Consider the following 18,307-nt stretch of genomic DNA (forward strand, 5'->3'; position numbering starts at 1 on the left):
CAACAAAACTGGACTGCGACAACACAGTAAATCCAAGCTCATCTCTTGATGGTCCAGTTGTCACTACAGCCTTTTCCTTTCAGGTCTGTAACCAGACTCCCCTGGTACCCAAGGTCTTTGGCTTCCCTGAAACAGTTCAGTGGGTCATGGGAATAATGCAGTACAATTGTTAGTAAGTATCATTTATGTTATGGTAGGAAATAAGATGGTGCCTGATCATCTTTGAACATCTGACTTTAGTTCTTGATTAATGAAAACATTCTCGGAAAATGCTTTCTCTGTGACCCATCTTGTGTTAGAATGAGACTTTCACCTCCAATGTCACAATATGGGTGACACATACACATGTGTATATGTGTACAAACACACACATGTGTAGATGTGTGTGTTCATGTGTACAGACAGACATATACACACATAAATACACATAAATTTAGATCCACAAGTTCACAGACCACAATTTAAAATCTTTGGTTTAAAGATACTGGTGTGCTATCAATCAGATCACTGGGTTAGTGTTCCTACTACCAAAGTTCCAACTTTCTTTACCACATAGCTCTCATCAAGAAGTTTAATTAGACTAGATAAAAAGTAGTATAACTCCCATGTGTCTAGACTGCCTTTTCCATTTAATCTATGGATCCAGCCCATAGAAAGGGTGAAACCCTTTTTAGATTAAAGTCTGTCTCTCTTTCTCTTGTTTCCCAGCCCATGGACATGAGTTAACCTGGAGGTTTCTTCTCTTAATTTTTTTTATTTCTCATCTCCCTATGAAAGACAGGAGAATAATGTATGAACTATGAGTCTGAAGAGTTCTGAGATTTCTTGAGGATTCTTAGTGACTGCAGCTACTTGAGAAAACAGATGAGTAAGATGTCATACCTAAGGTTTCAGAAATTCTTTCCAATGCTCACCAGTTGTTTCTCTAGGCAGAGGTTTTTTATTATTTCTAGTTGCTGAGTTGAATGAGAACTTGTTTGCTATGCTGTTTGTGACTTTTGGTAGCTCTTTTAATTCAGTTGGGACATGGGCTTGCCAAGGCATTGTGAAAGCTCCTCCCTATTTACCTTCATTCTTTTGTCCAGAAAGCCCCCTGCTTAGAGTGAAATTCCAGTGAATCTTTCAATAAGTCTCTTCAGGAGGCATATATTTGGCAGGTTCCGAGTCCCCTCTGATGAAGTCCATTCTATGTTTTAGGTACAAACACACAGTATCATTATTTATGTTTAATCATGGATGTCATCTCGCCATATAGGTAACAATTTCTTCCAGTGTTCCTGTAGACCATAAATTATGTTGATCACTGACCAAATAGTCTTGTCATCTTAAATTTGCAAATAAGTGATACAGTAGATAGAGGGCTGGACTTGGGCTCAGGAAGACTTGAATTTAAATCCTGCCCCAGCCACACCCTAGCTGTTTGACTGTGGTCAAGTCACTTGGCCTCAGTTTTGTCATTTGTAAAATGAGTTATAATAGTAGCACTTTCTTTACAGGGTTACTTTCAAGATCACATTAATAACAGACATAAATCACATTATAAACTTTAAGTATCTATAGAACTGTTAATGCATAATAATAATAATAATTATTATTATTATTGCATATGTCCTTGGCTTATTGTCCTTATTCTTAACCTTTTAGGCCTGCAGCAGTGCCCTTGGTATTGTGAATGGTTCAGACCAACTACCCTTGTCTCTAGATACTTCAGAGCAAGGATTCTTCATCTTTTTAGTATCATGGTTGGCATTGGGAATCTTTGGTCTACCTGAAAGTAAGGTTTATTGGCTATATTCATAACTGAAAGAAATGTTGAATCTAGTAAAAATAGAAATCTATATGTTTTCCCATCAAAGTTTATAGATCCACTAAAATCTATCCCCCAACTCCTTGGGGACTCATGGACCAGATGGTAAGAGTTCTTGCTATAATATAGAACTAGGCACAAAGAACAATAAAAAGAGCACATCCTTTGATCCGGAAATACCAATACTAGGCCTCTATATACAGAAGAAATCATAAAAATTGGGAAAAAGTCCCATAAGTTCCAAAACACCCATAGCAGCCCTTTTGTAGTGGAAAAGAATTGGAAATTGAGCAGATGCCCATCAATTGAGGAATGGCTGAACAAGTTGAGGTATATGAATGTTATGGAGTCCTATTGTTCTATGAGAAGCCATGAATGGTCAGACTCTCGAGAAGTATGGAAAGAATTACTTGAACTAACGCTGAGCGAAGGGAACAGAACATTGTACACATTAACAACAACATTGTGAGCTAATTAACTAGGACAACCTTGGGAGATCTGTAATAGACAATTCCATTTACATTCGTATGAAAAAAATAAAACAAACAGAAAAAACACAGAATCTAAATGAACATTATGTTCACTTTTTAAAAATTTCTCTCCAGTTTTTCCATTATATCCCATGGTTTTCTTTCTTCTCCCTTGGTCCTAATTCCTCATACACAATATGCCTAATATATAAACATATTAAACACAAATGTACAAGTACAATGTTTACTAGATTGTTCACTGCTGAAAGAGCAGGTGGAAGAAAAGTGTGCAACTAATAAATATGCAAATGAATAGATGTTGAAAAACTTTCATATCATATAATTGGAAAAATAAATAAAATGTCAATCAAAAAAAAGTTCCTGCTATGGATGTTCTCTTTTCCTTGGTGGAGCAAGTTCTAGTCATAAATCCAAAAGAACTGTGTCTGGTTCACTCCTTGTTTGCCCTGAAGGACTCTTTGGACTAGGAGAGACCAGGTGAATTCTCTGACCTTCTGCTGGGTTACCTGTGCTCTCTTTGGAACCCTTCTGAATAGTTGTCACTCATTTGCCCGTTTAACAAAAAATTTACGTAAGAGTTGGTTTGATACAGTCTCTATAGGACCTTGACTTTGGAAGGTCCATCCTGGGTATGTTCATGGGTTAGCCATGGGCTTCTGGGGAGACCCCACTGAATCATATGTTCGATAGACTTCAAATATCCTGGGAGATTTCATCCAGGAACATTGGTATGCCAGAGCTGTTTTTATGATCTCCAGAGCCAAATGCACAAGCACTCCAAAATCAGGACTTGATTTATTATTTTGTTGATTGTTTAGACTTTAGGAAGTGATGGAGAATATACTAATAATGCAGAGAAGTCTATCCTGCTACATATTTTCCCCCAGAAAGTCAGTTGTTAAACATTTATCAACATGCTCTTTTTCAGGGATGAAAAGCATACAATTTCCCTGGACAAGCTCCATTACTTTGTTTTTATATCCTCATAAATACCTGTTGAACTGAACTGAAGCATTTTAGTATAAATAAGTGCCAAGCAGTCTTCTTCTATGGTTCAAGGGAATAAAATTGGATTCCTGCCCATACAGAGACTTCTATCCATTAGAAGATGGCATCATAATTACTATTCATAGTAATACTATAAATGATTATCAATAATAGTCATAAGTAATCATATTAACAATAATGTTTAAGATTATAGATTTGGAGCTCTAAGCTAGCTCTAAGTCTAGTCCCCTAATTTTATAGATAAGATGCTCATAGAGGATAAATAACTTGTTCAGCTTTACCCAGCTAGTAGTAAGTGTCTGAGGTAGAATTTGAATTCAAGTCTCTTCCTAAGACCAGATACAGCAGTATTTAATCAAATGATGGATCTAAACAATTTTGTTTGAGGAAACACAAGTGTTCATTATGGCAATTCAGGTCATTGCTACTAGAAACTAAAGAAGGCTTATCCTTAAGGAGCATGGAATTTGTGATGAATGTCAATAATGCCAGGACTCTGGTGGGGGTGAGGTGAGGGGTGGGAAGGGAAGATAGAAGGAGAGAGAGTTACAGAATAACACTTTACTTTGGATAGTAGAAATTTAATATCCACAGAATTTCTAGAATCACATAACAGTGGCTAGAATTGAATATCAGAAGCTCTCTGTTTTTCATGAACTGTCAGATGACAATAAGTTGTTGTTTGCTCATTTTTCATCTGTATATGAATAACCCCATTTGGAGTTTTCTTGGCAAAGATACTAGAATGGTTTACCATTTATTTTTCCAGCTCATTTGGCAGATCAGGAAACTCAGATTGTTAAAGGACTTGCCTAAGGTCACTCGGTTAGTAAGTTATTAAGGCCAAATTTGAACTCTGGTTCTCTTGACTCCAGGTCTGGTGTTCACCTAACTGCCCAATGACAGATTCTCATACTATAACTATAAACCTGAAATTATCCTGTAGGTCTCATCCCTTAAACTATTGGAAATGCATTGTGATTATAGTCTGGAATGTAGTCTTTAATCTTTTGGATATAACAAAGGTTCATAAAAATTTAATAAAAATTGTTTTTAAGAAATAGATTTCATCATCCCAAATCTCCAAGTTATATGGATTGAAAAGCTTAAAAATTAGAGAGAATTGCACAAGGAAATCAATTCAAGCCCAGAATAGGAGTTGGGATATGCTGGTGAATATTTATCAACTGACTTTCAGGAAAATAATATGCAAGATACACATTAAGTTTAATCTTGATTATTCATATTTTCTTTATTAAATGATAAACTGAGCCCTGATTTGTAGCATTTGCCAATTCTGAAGGTACAAATACTGACACTGAAAAATTTAACCTTAGTCCTGGATCGACAACATCCCAGAATCCAGATTGCCCTTTTTTTTTTAAGTGAGAAGGGAAGTGGGAGGAGACAAGGAAGACTATTAAACAAGTCCATTTATTCTAAATTATAAACTAGAAAGAAGAAGCTGGCTCCAGCATATCCCTAGTTCAAGCCCTGGCTTTGCCCAACGGGCTGTGCTACCTTAGATAAGTTTCTTAACCTATCAATGAATGCCCCCAGGAAACTCTATAAGACTTTAATTTGCAGAGCAGTGGCTGATTTGCATTGGGAGAGAGAGCTCCCCAAACCAAAGAATTCACAAGCTTCCTCTCCAGTATCTCCCTCCCCACCCCAGCCCCAATTCAGCATGGGTCTAATTATAATAGTTCCCTGCATATTTTGCCCAAAGAGGTGGGGTAGGGAGAAGTTTCCTTCCCCTATTTTCAATCCTGCTCAACTCTAGCCCCCAACAACTCTTCTAACCAGGACCTCTTATATCCCAGAATACAGCATGCACTTTAAATCTCAAATCCCTTATTAGAAAGAACCGTCAAAAAGAATGCATTTTTTAAGTAAGAGGGGGAAAATGATGGAGAGAAGGAAAAAATCTGAAAATTAAGCAAACCCATTTATTCCAAGGGGTGGACAAGGACTGTCCCTGCAGTCAGTTTCCTTTAGAAATCAAAGGATTGGGGAGACTTTAATCAGCCTTTGACAATTATTCTACACTTTGAAGGTGGGGAGAGAAGGGAGGCAGGAAAGGAGACTCTGCTGTCATTCCAGTTCAGGGTTTCAGGCAAGAATGGTGACAGCTGTGACAGATGTGCCTAATTGGGAGGGAGGGAAGAAAAGATTCAGTTTGGTGAAGAGGAGACAATAGGAAGGGAAGGGATTGATGGGGAGGGGAGTGAGGACTCCCACACAGAACTCACACCTGCTCTTTCTGGCCACATAGGAATCCTTTAAGTTTCCTTTTCTAACATCTGGAGTTCATTAGATTGACCTAGCTGACAGACAGCACACTGACCCAGCTGTGGTGGTGACTGGCTATGGGCGGACATAGGGAAATGGGGAGTTTCAAGGGAGATAGGTTAGGGGGAGCACACCAGACTGTGCACCAGCTGGGAAGTCAGTTGTTGTGATGTTCATGTGAATGGAAAACACTTAGAAAACTTGATATCACTGTATACATGCCACCTGGTTTTATTTTATTTTCTTGTGAGAAGCAGTAGGGAATAGTGGGAAGAATAGTGGATCTGGGGTCAGGAGAAATTTAGGCTTGATTCTTGCCTTTGACATTTACCAGTGGCAAATCACTTTATCTCTTTGAGATTCAATGAATGAATGAGTGAGTGAGTGAATGAGTGAATGAATGAGTGAATGAAAAGTTCTTATTAAGTCTCTTGCAAAAGCAAAAGCAGAGGCAAATCCCTGCCCTCATATTCTAACAGGGAATGAAGTTAGTAACATCTATTGGCCTATCTCATGGGATTATTATGATTCTAAATGAGTTAAGGAAATAATGATCAGTACATAATATATTTATTATGTAAATATATAATAAAATATACAATATATCATTTCATATGATATATAATCCTTTATATAGGTAATATAAAAATATTTTATATATAATTTAAATAATATATGATAGAAATAATTAAGTAATCTATTACATAAAAGATTATGTATAAGTAATATATGATATAAGTGATACATAATATATTCAATATTTACAATAAAAAGCAATTATGATGTTCAGTCATTCAGTCATGACCCCCTGGAACCTGCTGTCCCTAGGGTTTTCTTGGCAAAGATATTGGAGTGGTTTTTCATTTTCTTCTTCAGGGAATTAAGACAAGCAGAGGTTATGTGACTTGTCCAGGGTCACACAAGCTAGTAAGTATCTGAGGTTGGATTTGAACTCAGTTCTTCATGATTCCAGACCCAGCCTCCTAACCTTTAAGCCACTAACTGCCAATAAGTAATATGTAATATATTTATAGGATACATTTTAATTATATATTATATTATCTTGTATATAAATATAAACCTGTATTATATGCACTATATATTATATATAATTTATTTCTAGATTTATATTTATAGGATACATTATTTACAATAATTCTTTATGGAGACACATATATGAATATTTTTGTGTAGACCCACATGCATATACTAAGTAAATGCCTATATTCTGAAGGCTTGTGACAACATCTTGCGTTGTAGAGCACACTTACCCAAGACAAGTTTTTACATTCTGCTGTTTATGCTCCCCGGTCACTATGATGAAACTACCAACAATGCTTGACTCTTGTGTAAAGTTACACTCTTGTGTAAAGTCTCTCTGCTCCAAAATTAATTGGGAGCCCCTCTCATTGGTCCTCTAGTTGCTTGGCATCTGCTCCCATCAGAGGAGACAATCCCATCAGAGAAGACTTTCATCAGAGGCAAATCCCTTTGCCTCTCTGGGCCTCCTCTTCTTTGGGTCTGATGATCCAATGATCCAGCTAGATTGGCTCCTCCTTAGAGTCTGACAGTTGATGGTTCTGTGCCCAGTTTTCCTGGGGTAATGGAAGCTCTGTGGGGAAATCTCAAGATTTATTCTCTGATCCCTCCACTAGAAATGAAGTCCTCTTCCTCTGAGCCTCCAAGACACTTAGGTGCCCCTCACTCATTTGTCAAACCCCACTCTGGGTTGGATTTGTTTTCAACTCTTTGGACCTCAGTTTCTACATCTGAAAAGAGAGAGAGCCTTGGATGTGAAGGTCTTCCCTCTAGCTCCAAGTCTTGGATACTATGAGTTCGGAGGAGAGAAAAGCCGGAGCTTCAGATTGGCTCCTGCCTATAATTCGCTCATCCATGTTGGGGGCCTGTCACATAGTAGGCCCACAAACTCCTGTGCCTTGTTGATTTTGCAGCAATCCTTGCATTTGGCATTGGGGCTCTTGGTGCATGTCTTCAGAAGAAATGGATTAAGCTTTGGGGATCCCCATAGAATGGGAGTGACAGAACCCATTTTTTCAACTGTTTCATAATCGATTCAAGTGCAGTTCTTGTCTCTTTTTTCTCTCTCAGTATTCCCCGCCTCTACCCCAACCCCTGCCCTTCTTCTTTCTGATTAAGGATGTTTGCATGAGCAGGAGATCTTGGTACTTTCTTACCACCTGCTCCTGTGCCTCTCTCCCCACTTGAAGCCATAAATACATATGCAAAGGCCCATATATTAATTTTGTGTTTGAACACTGAACCAGAGCCTGTAGAGGAGAGAGGGGATTAGACCTTGACTGTGGGTAGGAGGCAACAGATGGCATGATTGGTTTTACCTGTTGCTAATTTGTTAGGCATCAATTCTTTGTTTGTGTGTAATTGCTTCAGGACCCAGGGACTACAGGCAGGCATTTTTCAAGAGCTGAGTTTGGGGCAAGAGTGGGGTGCAAATGAAAATGGAACCTTCCTGTACCCCAACCTCTCTCCCAAGGTACTTCAGTCCTCAGATATCATCTCAGCACTGCATCTTATCAGACTTGGTTCTGGGGCTCAGCAATGGCTTAGCTAGGACCTTGAGTAAATTGATAAACTTCTCTCTTGGTCAGTTTTCTCACATGTAAAATGGGTACAATAACACCTGTCTTCTCTACCACCTACAAATACTGTGGAGCTGATGATGTCATCAGAGTTGATAAAGAGCTGGTCTTGGAGCCAGGAAGTCCTGAGTTCAACCATATTGACTTTGTGGCCCTGGATAAATCACTTAACCACTCATTGATCCACGTAGCTAAGAACAGAGTAGGTGCAGACTTTCATTGGCAAAGGGAGATTATCACCAAAAATTCCTTATACTATTGAAATCACATTTTTCATCTTCCATTCTCACATGAACAATAACAGCTTAAAGTATAAACCACTTTAAGCTTTTTTAAGCTTTCATTTTGTTAAAATTTTGAGTTCCAAATTCTTTCCTTCTCTTTTGTCTTTCCTTCACCCATTTAGAAGGTAAGCGCTTACATTTTGCAAAGTGGTTTCTATACATTATCTCATTTAAATCTTACAACAATAATAGTTGCCAACTTTAAATAATGCCTGAAAGTTTGCAAAACACTCTGCAAAAATGATCTTATTTCATAGGGACTCCCAATATCCTCATTTTACCCAACCAGTATTCCTGACTCCGAAGCTAGTAGGTTCTCCTCTTCTCTAACACTATGAGATCATGTAGTATTAGGATTCTTATTAACCTTATTTTGCAAATGAAGAAAGTGGAGCTCAAAGAGAGTGACTGACCCCCAGGGTGACAAAGCTGTGGTGGTATAACAAGGTAATGAATTGAATATTCCTTGAAAGATATACAATTATATAGGTTGTAAGATCAAAGGATCAAAGGGTTATTCTAGCATTTATACTCCAAGGGACATGAGCAATCATTCAGTTCAACCATTTCCTTTAGCACAGGAAAAGTTGGATTCCCAAAGAAATTATGACTTACCTATTGTTTCCAATATTTTGGGTGAGGGTAAGAAATATCACTCCCATTTTCTAGAAAGGAAAAACCGCAGTTGCTTCATAGGAGTGGAAATAAGAACGTGTCCTTATGGTGGGGAGACATTAACCAAGACAAGAGGCTGCTTTCATTTCTGGACTTCCCCAAGGGATAAATACAGTTGTCAAAAGAAACGGGAAGAATGCCAGAAAGCTGATGGAATACCATCAGCTTGGAATTAACTTTCAAGGACTAAGCATCTTGGAAGGAGGGATGACAGTAAGCGGTTTGGCTTCAAGAGGGTGGGACTTGGAACAAGAGAAAGACCTGGGCTGAGAGCTTTACTCTGATGCTCATGTCCTGTACAACCTTGGACAGATCACTTGACATTTCAAAGCCTCATTTTCCTCAGCAGTGAAATGAAGGGGTTGGACTCAATGGCCTCTAAGTTACCTCCCAGCTCTAATTAATAATCTTATTCAGCCATACTAGAGAAAGAGAGCTGATCAAGCCCCCTTGGAAAGAGAGGACAAGTCACTAACCTCTCCCCAAATAAACAAAATACACAGCCCCTTTTCTATATGGAGGGAAATGGCTGCCCCATGTGGGTAGTTAATAGACACTCCTTAAGTCAGTTTTGTACCTTAAATCAGTTTGACAGAGAGCACCAGCTCCTCCAAATGTTTTTCTTTCCTTGTTGGACTAAAAATTCTAACCCTACTTCAAAACTCTCTCCTGCTCTCCCTTACCCCTACTCCTTTTCCCTACTTTTGATAGGGTCCTAAGGATCTAGATACGTTCCTTGGTTCATTCATTTTGATTTGATTTTGTTCAATTCAATTCTAACTTATTTATTATTATTATTATTAAGCACATATTATATGCAAATTGGACAGTTAGGTGGCAAAGCGGATAGAGTGCTGAGCCTGGAGTCAGGAAGACTCATCTTTCTGAGCTCAAATCCATTCTTAGTCACTTACTAAATGTGTGATCCTGAGCAAGTCACTTAACCCTGTTTATCTAAAATTTTTTTTACTCATCTGTAAAATGGGCTGGAGAAGGAAATGGCAAACCACTTCAGTATCATTGTCAAGAAAACTCCAAATTGGAGTTTTGGCAATCTTTTTCAGCGGAACCTAGAAGATGGGTGTGATCTTACATGCTTGGGTATAAAAACATAGGCAACCTGCATATGTAAGAAACTACATGCTGGTGATTGTGTTAATCCTTTTGAGTTAGCCCTTGGGATTCAGACCATAGCTTAAATTTAATCCAGTTTCAGCCTCTCTTTTGTCTTAATTCATTTTTCATATGGCTGCCAAAATCATCTTCCTAATGAGCAGCTCTGACTATACTGCTCAAAAGTCTTATATAACTCCCTCTATTACCTTTATTTATGATCCTATATCATTCAGCTTCAGGTTCCTTTCCAAACTTTATATCATTTGCTTTCTTTCAGAAACCCTGTGTTCTAGCTATGTGAGCTATCCCCAATTTCCACATACCGACTCTCCTATCAGGGCACTAACACAAATTGTTTCCTGTCTAGAATGCACTCACTCCTCATTTTTACCTTTTAGAATTCTTCTGCTCCTTCAATGAAGCCTTTCCTTCCCCTCACTGTTTAAATATTCTCTCTCTTTCTTCAAAATTTCCTAGAGCAATTAGACTCTCTCCTTCACAGTTCTTATCTATACTTATCTATGAGCTTGTTTTAACTCCATCTGCCTCACTCTCCCTGGAATTTAAGCACCCTGAAGGCAGGAAGGGCATCATTAAAAAAAAAAGATTTGGAATCTTTGGTGTCCAGTACAGTCTTACACACAGTGGTGTTTAAGAAATGTATATTGCATAACTCTGGATCTTTTTACATTGTGTCCATCATTCTGAAATGTGGATTTTTTTGATCCTGATTATAACATTCCTTGAGTTAACCATCCCTTTTAGTTTCATGTCATCTGAAAATTTGATAAACATATTTTCTGTTTTTTCATTGAAGTCACCCAAAGAGATACACTAAGCAGAACTGGGTCAAGAAGAGATCCCTGAGGCACTCTACTAGAGACATCTTTTTGGTTTGCCATTGATTCATGAATTACTAAGCTTTGGATATGGCCATGCAATCAGCTCTGCATCTAACTATATTCAACCTACTTCTTTTCATCTACATCCACAAGGCTCAGAGGAGAGACTGTCAAATGCTTTGCTGATATACATGTAAACGACCGTGACAGTAGTCCTCTGATCGGCTCATCTAGTAAGCCAGTCAAAAACACACACACACACACACAAAAGGAAATGTGGTTAGTTTGGTGTGATGTGTCCTTAATGAACCCATGCCTACTCATATTAAGCATTGATTCTTTTTCTAAGTGATTGCAAGACCTCCCATTAGAAAGTCTTTCTAGAAGCTATGTCAGAAATTGAAGTTAAGTTGCTGGTTTAAAGTTTTGAATATTGATTTTATCCCTCCTTTTCAATGATTCAATTAGCAAAAATTTATTAAACGCCTTCCATGTGCTCTAGGCATGCCCTGTCCCAGAGAACTTTACATTCTGATAGGATAAAGTAGCACTTTGAGGAGTCACAGGGATGGTATGTGGAGCATATTCCAGGTCATATTCAGTACCAAAGGTAGGATCAATTTGAATGTTGTTCCCAGAGTAATAGCAAGAGATGGAAGAGAAGGTGGGGTGGGGCTTTGTACTGTGGTAGGCAAATGGCAAGATGCCCATATTGGGCTGATCCTGGAATTCTTGTGAAAACCTTGAAGACTAGGATACCATTGCCCATCTCCATTCGGGTGGTACTTTATTTTGACATGATTTTTGTAAGGTCATTTTATAAGGTCACATTGCCAAACAATGACATCTTCAAGGTGTCACGTGAGGTGGCTCTTCAATGCTTTATGGCTTGAAATAATTGAGGATGGCCCTTATCATCTCATTAAGTTGGGGTTTAAATTTCCTGTTGACTAGTTTTACTCCATAATTTCATTTGATATTAGGAGTTAAAAAGGCCTCATTATTCATAAGTATCATTCAATCTACCCCAAATAATGGAACCATCTTGTCTTTTATCTTTTTCTTCTTCCCAAAATAGACTGTTAAAAAGGACTTCCTCCTTTTTTTTCAGCATTTGCTGCAGGTTTAAGCTTTGGTATTATTCTTATCATAAGAGAACTCATCCTTACTCACTTGCCTTTGCTTTCCTGCTGTTATCTTTCTGAAATCTGAGTTGATTGATATGATTCTTGTATATCTTGTATATCCACATTGGTCTCTTAAAGACGTCTCCCTCATCGAGATCATCTGCACCTATGGAATCAAATGTGAATTTTTGAGAGTTTCTCAGCTCTCTTCAAGCAATTTTTCCATAGAGAATTTAAATCAAGTTAATAAGCATTTATTAAATGCCAATAGGTGGCAATCACTCTGTTAAAGTGCTGGGGGCTCTTAACTATCCTTTCTTTGGAATCTGATATCAACCCTTCTAAAAATCTGGGGTGCATTTTATATCATATATAATATAAATCATTTATATAGCTCTACTTTTGATCCTGAATTCATTCAACTGAACAAACATTTATCCAATAGTTACTGTATACAAGAGACTGTGCTAGGTCCTGAATATAAAAAGATAAATATGAGATAGTCCCTGCCCTCAGTAAATCAGTCAATCAACCAATCAGTATTTATTATATGCTTATTGTAGCACCAGGCACTACATTGTTTGGAATCTAAAAGGGACTCACTAAATAATTTCTTTCAGTATTATATAATAAGTATAGACTATTGGTATATATATATATATATTATATATATATGTATACACACAAAAAACTAGAAAGTTTATGCAAAGTATAATCAGGGTACCCCAAAAATTCAAAAAGGGAGGTTTGTTATCTGGGAGTTTCTTAAACCAATGAAATCATAGATCTAGTTCCCATCCCTTCCTCTTTCTCTATAGTAGTTACAATGTTGTCTTTTATAATCCTGGATTTGGTGCTTTGACATTTGAATCCTTTCTTTTTTGTCTGTTTATAGTACTTTTTTTTCCTTTGACTCAGAAACTCTATTTCTTAGGTGTTTTCCATTTGGTATTTTCCCTTCCTGGGGATACTAGTATAACTCTGAGGGAATCCACCTTCCTCAAACCTAAGCCAAAGTCTTCCCTAGAACTTACTATAGCAAAATTCATATGGAAAGGACTTATTAAACTTTTGTTGAAGAAATGAATGAACTTTGTGTTTGGTAGACAATTACAAACTAAGAAAATATGTAAGAATTTCTATTCTGAGCTAGATTTGGAAGCCTGTATATAATTAGTTTGATGGGGACACAATATGGGAGGTGACCAAGGAAGGTAAGAAAGACACAAAGAGGAAGATCTAGAGTCAGCAAAGGCTTCAGGGAAAGCAGAAGGGCAGCCAAGGAAGGAAATCAAAATATCTGAGAGACCTGAAGCTGCCAAAGGGGGTTAATGGAAATAAGAAGGGCATTTTACAAATATATCAAGGGAAAAGAGATACTTGAGAGCTGCCTGGCCCATTAATAAATGAGAAGGGAAATAAAATTAATGGTGATGATAAAAATGGCTGAGCTGCTGAAGTGCTTTGTAAAATTAGTCTTTAACAAGAAAAAGAAAAAAAAATAAAGGAATGGGCAATTAGGAAGGGATGGAACCCTTGTCAAGAGAGTTGATGAAAGGCAGGTAAGAGAATACTCAAAAGCATTGACTAATGTCTATCTTGTCCAAATCAGTCCATCCGGATATGGGCTTTGGAATCTTAAGGGAATTAACTAATGAAGTTATTAAAGCCTTGGCAGTCATTTTCCCTTCCCTTCCCTTCCCTTCCCTTCTTTCTCTTGTCTTGTCTTCTCTTCTTTCTCCCTCCCTCTCTCTCTCTCTCCCTTTCTCCCTTGCTCCATTTTTCTCTCCCTGCTTCTTCTTCTTCTTCTTCTTCTTCTTCTTCTTCTTCTTCTTCTTCTTCTTCTTCTTCTTCTTCTTCTTCTCTCTCTCTCTCTCTCTCTCTCTCTCTCTCTCTCTCTCTCTCTCTCTCTCTCTCTCTCCCACATTCATTATCAGTATCTGGGACTACTTCAGTTTCTATTTGGTACCATTGGTGTATCTCTCCCCCTCCTATAAGGATATGCAAAAGAATTAATCAACATCAAATTAAGCAGTCTGCAAACAGTGGCCGAGGCCCCCTATCATGGAAAGGATATTTTCTCCAGAATATCAATGCTGTCTGAATATCTATGAGGAAGGGGAAAGGGAGAAGAGGCAAGGGAAATCTTCTAATTCTCTCCCATTAGTAAAGATTAATTTATCAAATTAACTTTTAATACCTTAGAAAGCAAATAACTATTCCTTACATTTTATGTGACTATCATAGTATTCAAAGCATTTTCAAATGTGACATCTTATTTAACTCACACAAGAACCCTATTAGAGGCAATGTGGTTTGATGACTAAAGAGTCTATACCCAGATGATTCAGAACAGAACTGGGTTTAGATTTTCCTTCTGATCCTTTCTGACTGTGTGATCTTTCATAGATCACTATTGTTAGATGGAATTTCCTCACTAGAAGCTCTCCATGCAGCAGCCTTGGGAGGTAGGTGCTATCATTATTTCCAATGTATAGATAAGAAAGCTGAGGCAAAGACTTAAATGACTTGATCCAAGTCACATAGCTTGCAAGTTTCCAAAGCCAGATTTGAATTCAGACCTTCCTAATTGACCTGGTGCTCTATCCACTCCACCATCCAGCTGTCCCAGCACTGTACTGTATAGATAATAGTGTAGGCTATAGATAAAGTTGTAGCATCATGGATACAGCCAGCCTCTGAGTCAGCCTTTGACATTTATCTACTGGCTATATTGATGTCTCAGTGTTCTAAGCAACTGCATAAAAAGGTGGCCATCCAGCTATTTCTTATCAAGGAAGCTCTGGATGCCCATGAAATCACAAGTCTATTAAAAAAACCCAGAAAGTTTCCCTCCAGCCCTGTCAATCTCTAAAAGATTTGAACTGCCTGGAAATCTCTGTTGACATTTGTAATGATTGGGGCGGGTCTTTGTGAACTTTTGAAGTAAATTATTACCTTTTGGGTGACAGGAAAACTGTTTTGGTGACATTTGATATAATGTTCCTATTTCTCCCCTCTGGCTAGGGAAGAAGAGGGAGGAGGCTCTTACTGTCTCTTGTGAGTTGTATGACCTTGTCTTTCTATCACTCCTTTTTGGTGGTTTTACAGGATTGTTCAGAAGCTTGCCAGAAAATGAGTTTTCTGGTTGGCTAAGGTTTGCTGGCTATCTTAAAGCATAAAGAGAGGACTGGGTAGTCCCTGGTTCATACAGGATGGATCATGATATCATAGATTTGGAGCTGGGAAGGACCTCAGTGATGACTTAGATTTCTTTAAGTCCAACCTCACTTTACAGATGAACAAACTGAGGCACAATGACTTAGACAGGATCATACTGCCAGGGTCCTGAATGGAATTTGAATATAATATAATATGATTATTTGAATTTGAATCCAATGTTGGCTGACTCCTAAATAAATCTTTTAATATACTACTGACCCTTACAATGCCCAAAACTATAACTTGGGTGGGAAGTTATTCCTTATAGCACCAACATTTATAGGATTTGGCAGTTATTTGTCCTCCTTCAAAGGAGAGAAAGGCCTGAGACACTAATGAGGAAATAGCAATTAGTTAAAATATCAAGTCACCGGGTAGCCATTATCTCCTCTCCTCATTGAGGCAAATCATCACTTTAGATGAACTTTTTACATGCCCCCCATTTTCAGTCCTTCTCAAGCTAGTGACTTCCTGGGCAACAATTTTCTAGGCAGCATCCTTAGTCTCTTCCTCCCCATCCTAAGGTATTTTTTTTGGCATCTATTGCCCTCATGAGTTTTTGTGTCCTAGAGTCGAGGTTCCTCAAGGCAGGTCACTCACTATCTCCTTCCTTCTGCTAAATTTGTCTTTAAATGCTGATTTGAGAAAAGAACTTTTCTTACTTTTTGTTCCAGTTTCAGGTTTTCAGTAAATTAGACAGTCAGTTGCTTCTTGGCAATTAATTCATAACAATTATCCCCCTTTTTATAACACTTTAAACTGGTTAAATTTGCAAAATGGTTTCTCTCAATGAAGCTCCATAAGATAGGTGGCATGTTGTATTGCTCCTATTTTACAGAGGGAAAGAGATTTGTCTATAGTGATACTATTAATCAGTATCAAGCTTTTTCATTTGAACCCATCTCCTGCCACTGCTTTCAAATTCAGCCCTCTTTCCATTACACTAGAGTGATTTTCAGAATATTAGAAAGCTTTTTTCTGTCCAAAAAACATGCCTTGGTATAGACATGGGGACAGGCAGGGGCAAAAGATGGGGAGTAGGCTGCAGGGAGGATTGGAAGAACAGCCCCTCTGGCCCCACATTCCTAAATATGCTAGGGCTCCCCTTTTGTTTCTCCCTCCTAAGAGTCCCCCCCAAGCAAACTCCCAGAAGTGTGTATAATTTTGGTGTTAATCTCTGTATGTGCTAATTAAATATTGATGGCTGTTAAATATTCATGGTACATTTCAGCTGGCAAGTTTGATGTCTCTGGGCCTCTGCAGGCTGCTGATGTGTTATTTTGGCCAGTCACTCAATATTCTCCCTCCCCTCCCAGTCCAGATGTTCACAGCTGGGCTATGGAGTAAATGCATAGGCTTTAGAAGGACTTTTTGGTATAGGCTCTTCTAGAACTTTGGCCTGATCTCCCTGCTTGCCATTTCTAATATTGATTGGCAGCTGCAGATAGGGGATTTGCAGAGCTGGGGGTAGTCACAAGAGAAGAGGTTCCTGACCTTGGGCATCCATTCATTATTGGGCAGCTGGTTTGAAGTGACCCCTCATCCAGGGGCCACTGACCTTAGGTCTGGGAGTGGGCTAGGTGTTCAAGAGGAGGCAACTAATAGCAGGAATGCAAATTTTCTCCCCTTCAATGACATGGACCAGATTGCCCCAGGGACAGAGTAAATCTGGTAGTCTGAGGAAGCAATCAACCAGCCCAAGAAGAGATAATTCTTGGGGGACATTTGAGGCAGAAGGAGACACTGGGAACCATCTATTTCTCATTCCAGGGAGAGAGAGAGAGAGAGAGAGAGAGAGAGAGAGAGAGAGAGAGAGAGAGAGAGGAAGAGGAAGAGGAAGAGGAAGAGGAAGAGGAAGAGGAAGAGGAAAGGAGAGGGGAGGGGAGGGGAGGGGGAGGGGAGGGGGAGGGGAGGGGAGGGGAGGAGAGGAGAGGAGAGGGAGAGGAGAGGAGGAGGAGAGGAGAGGAGAGGAGAGGAGAGGAGAGGAGAGGAGAGGAGAGACTGACCCTCTCCTATCTGAACTCCTAACACTATAGTTCAAAGAAATTCTCTTGAGTTAACTAATCATAGAATGCTCAGAGCTGAAATGGCTCTAAAACGGGTCAACAATCCCAACCTCCTCCTTTCATAAATGAAGAAACTGAATCCAGATTGGCATTGCACATCACTCAAATGAAAACAGAAATTTAGAGGTGGAGCAGGAATTAATAATAATGCCTAACATTTATAGAGGTGATTTAAGGTTTACAAAGTACTCTACATGAAGAGTCTCATAAGATGCTCACAGTCTTAGAGATGGCATTATTATGATGATGATGATATTAATTTTACAGATAAAAAAAACAGAGGTTAAGTGGTCAGGTGGCTAATAAGTGCTTGAGGCAAGATTTGAACTCCGGTCTTTCTGACTTCACTTTCAACCACTTCACCTCCTAGATGCTTAGATTAGAAAACCAGTCATCCTGATCTATATCTTACATTGAACCCAGATGACTCAGGAGGAGAAAGAGACTAGTGACTTTACATAGGTCTCCTCACTTAAATCCTCACTTAAATTCACTTGTATGTCATGACAACACCTTCCTGAAGTCATGGTCCTCTTTGAGAACAAAGGACAAGCAAACAACCACAACATAAAGCAATGGAAAGCTAGTCCTTGACTTTCCAATGATCCAGACAATGCCTCTTTGTCAAGGCTTCCTTATAGGGGACACAGAAATAATCTTCTTTTGACATGTCCTCAGGTCAAAATGAACTTGGAGATGGGGGAAATGCTCTGTACTCAACTTTCTCCTCTCTGCTGTCTTTACGAGGAAGGGACCAAG

This window comes from Macrotis lagotis, chromosome 5, assembly GCF_037893015.1.
Source record: "Macrotis lagotis isolate mMagLag1 chromosome 5, bilby.v1.9.chrom.fasta, whole genome shotgun sequence".
NCBI lineage: Eukaryota > Metazoa > Chordata > Mammalia > Peramelemorphia > Peramelidae > Macrotis > Macrotis lagotis.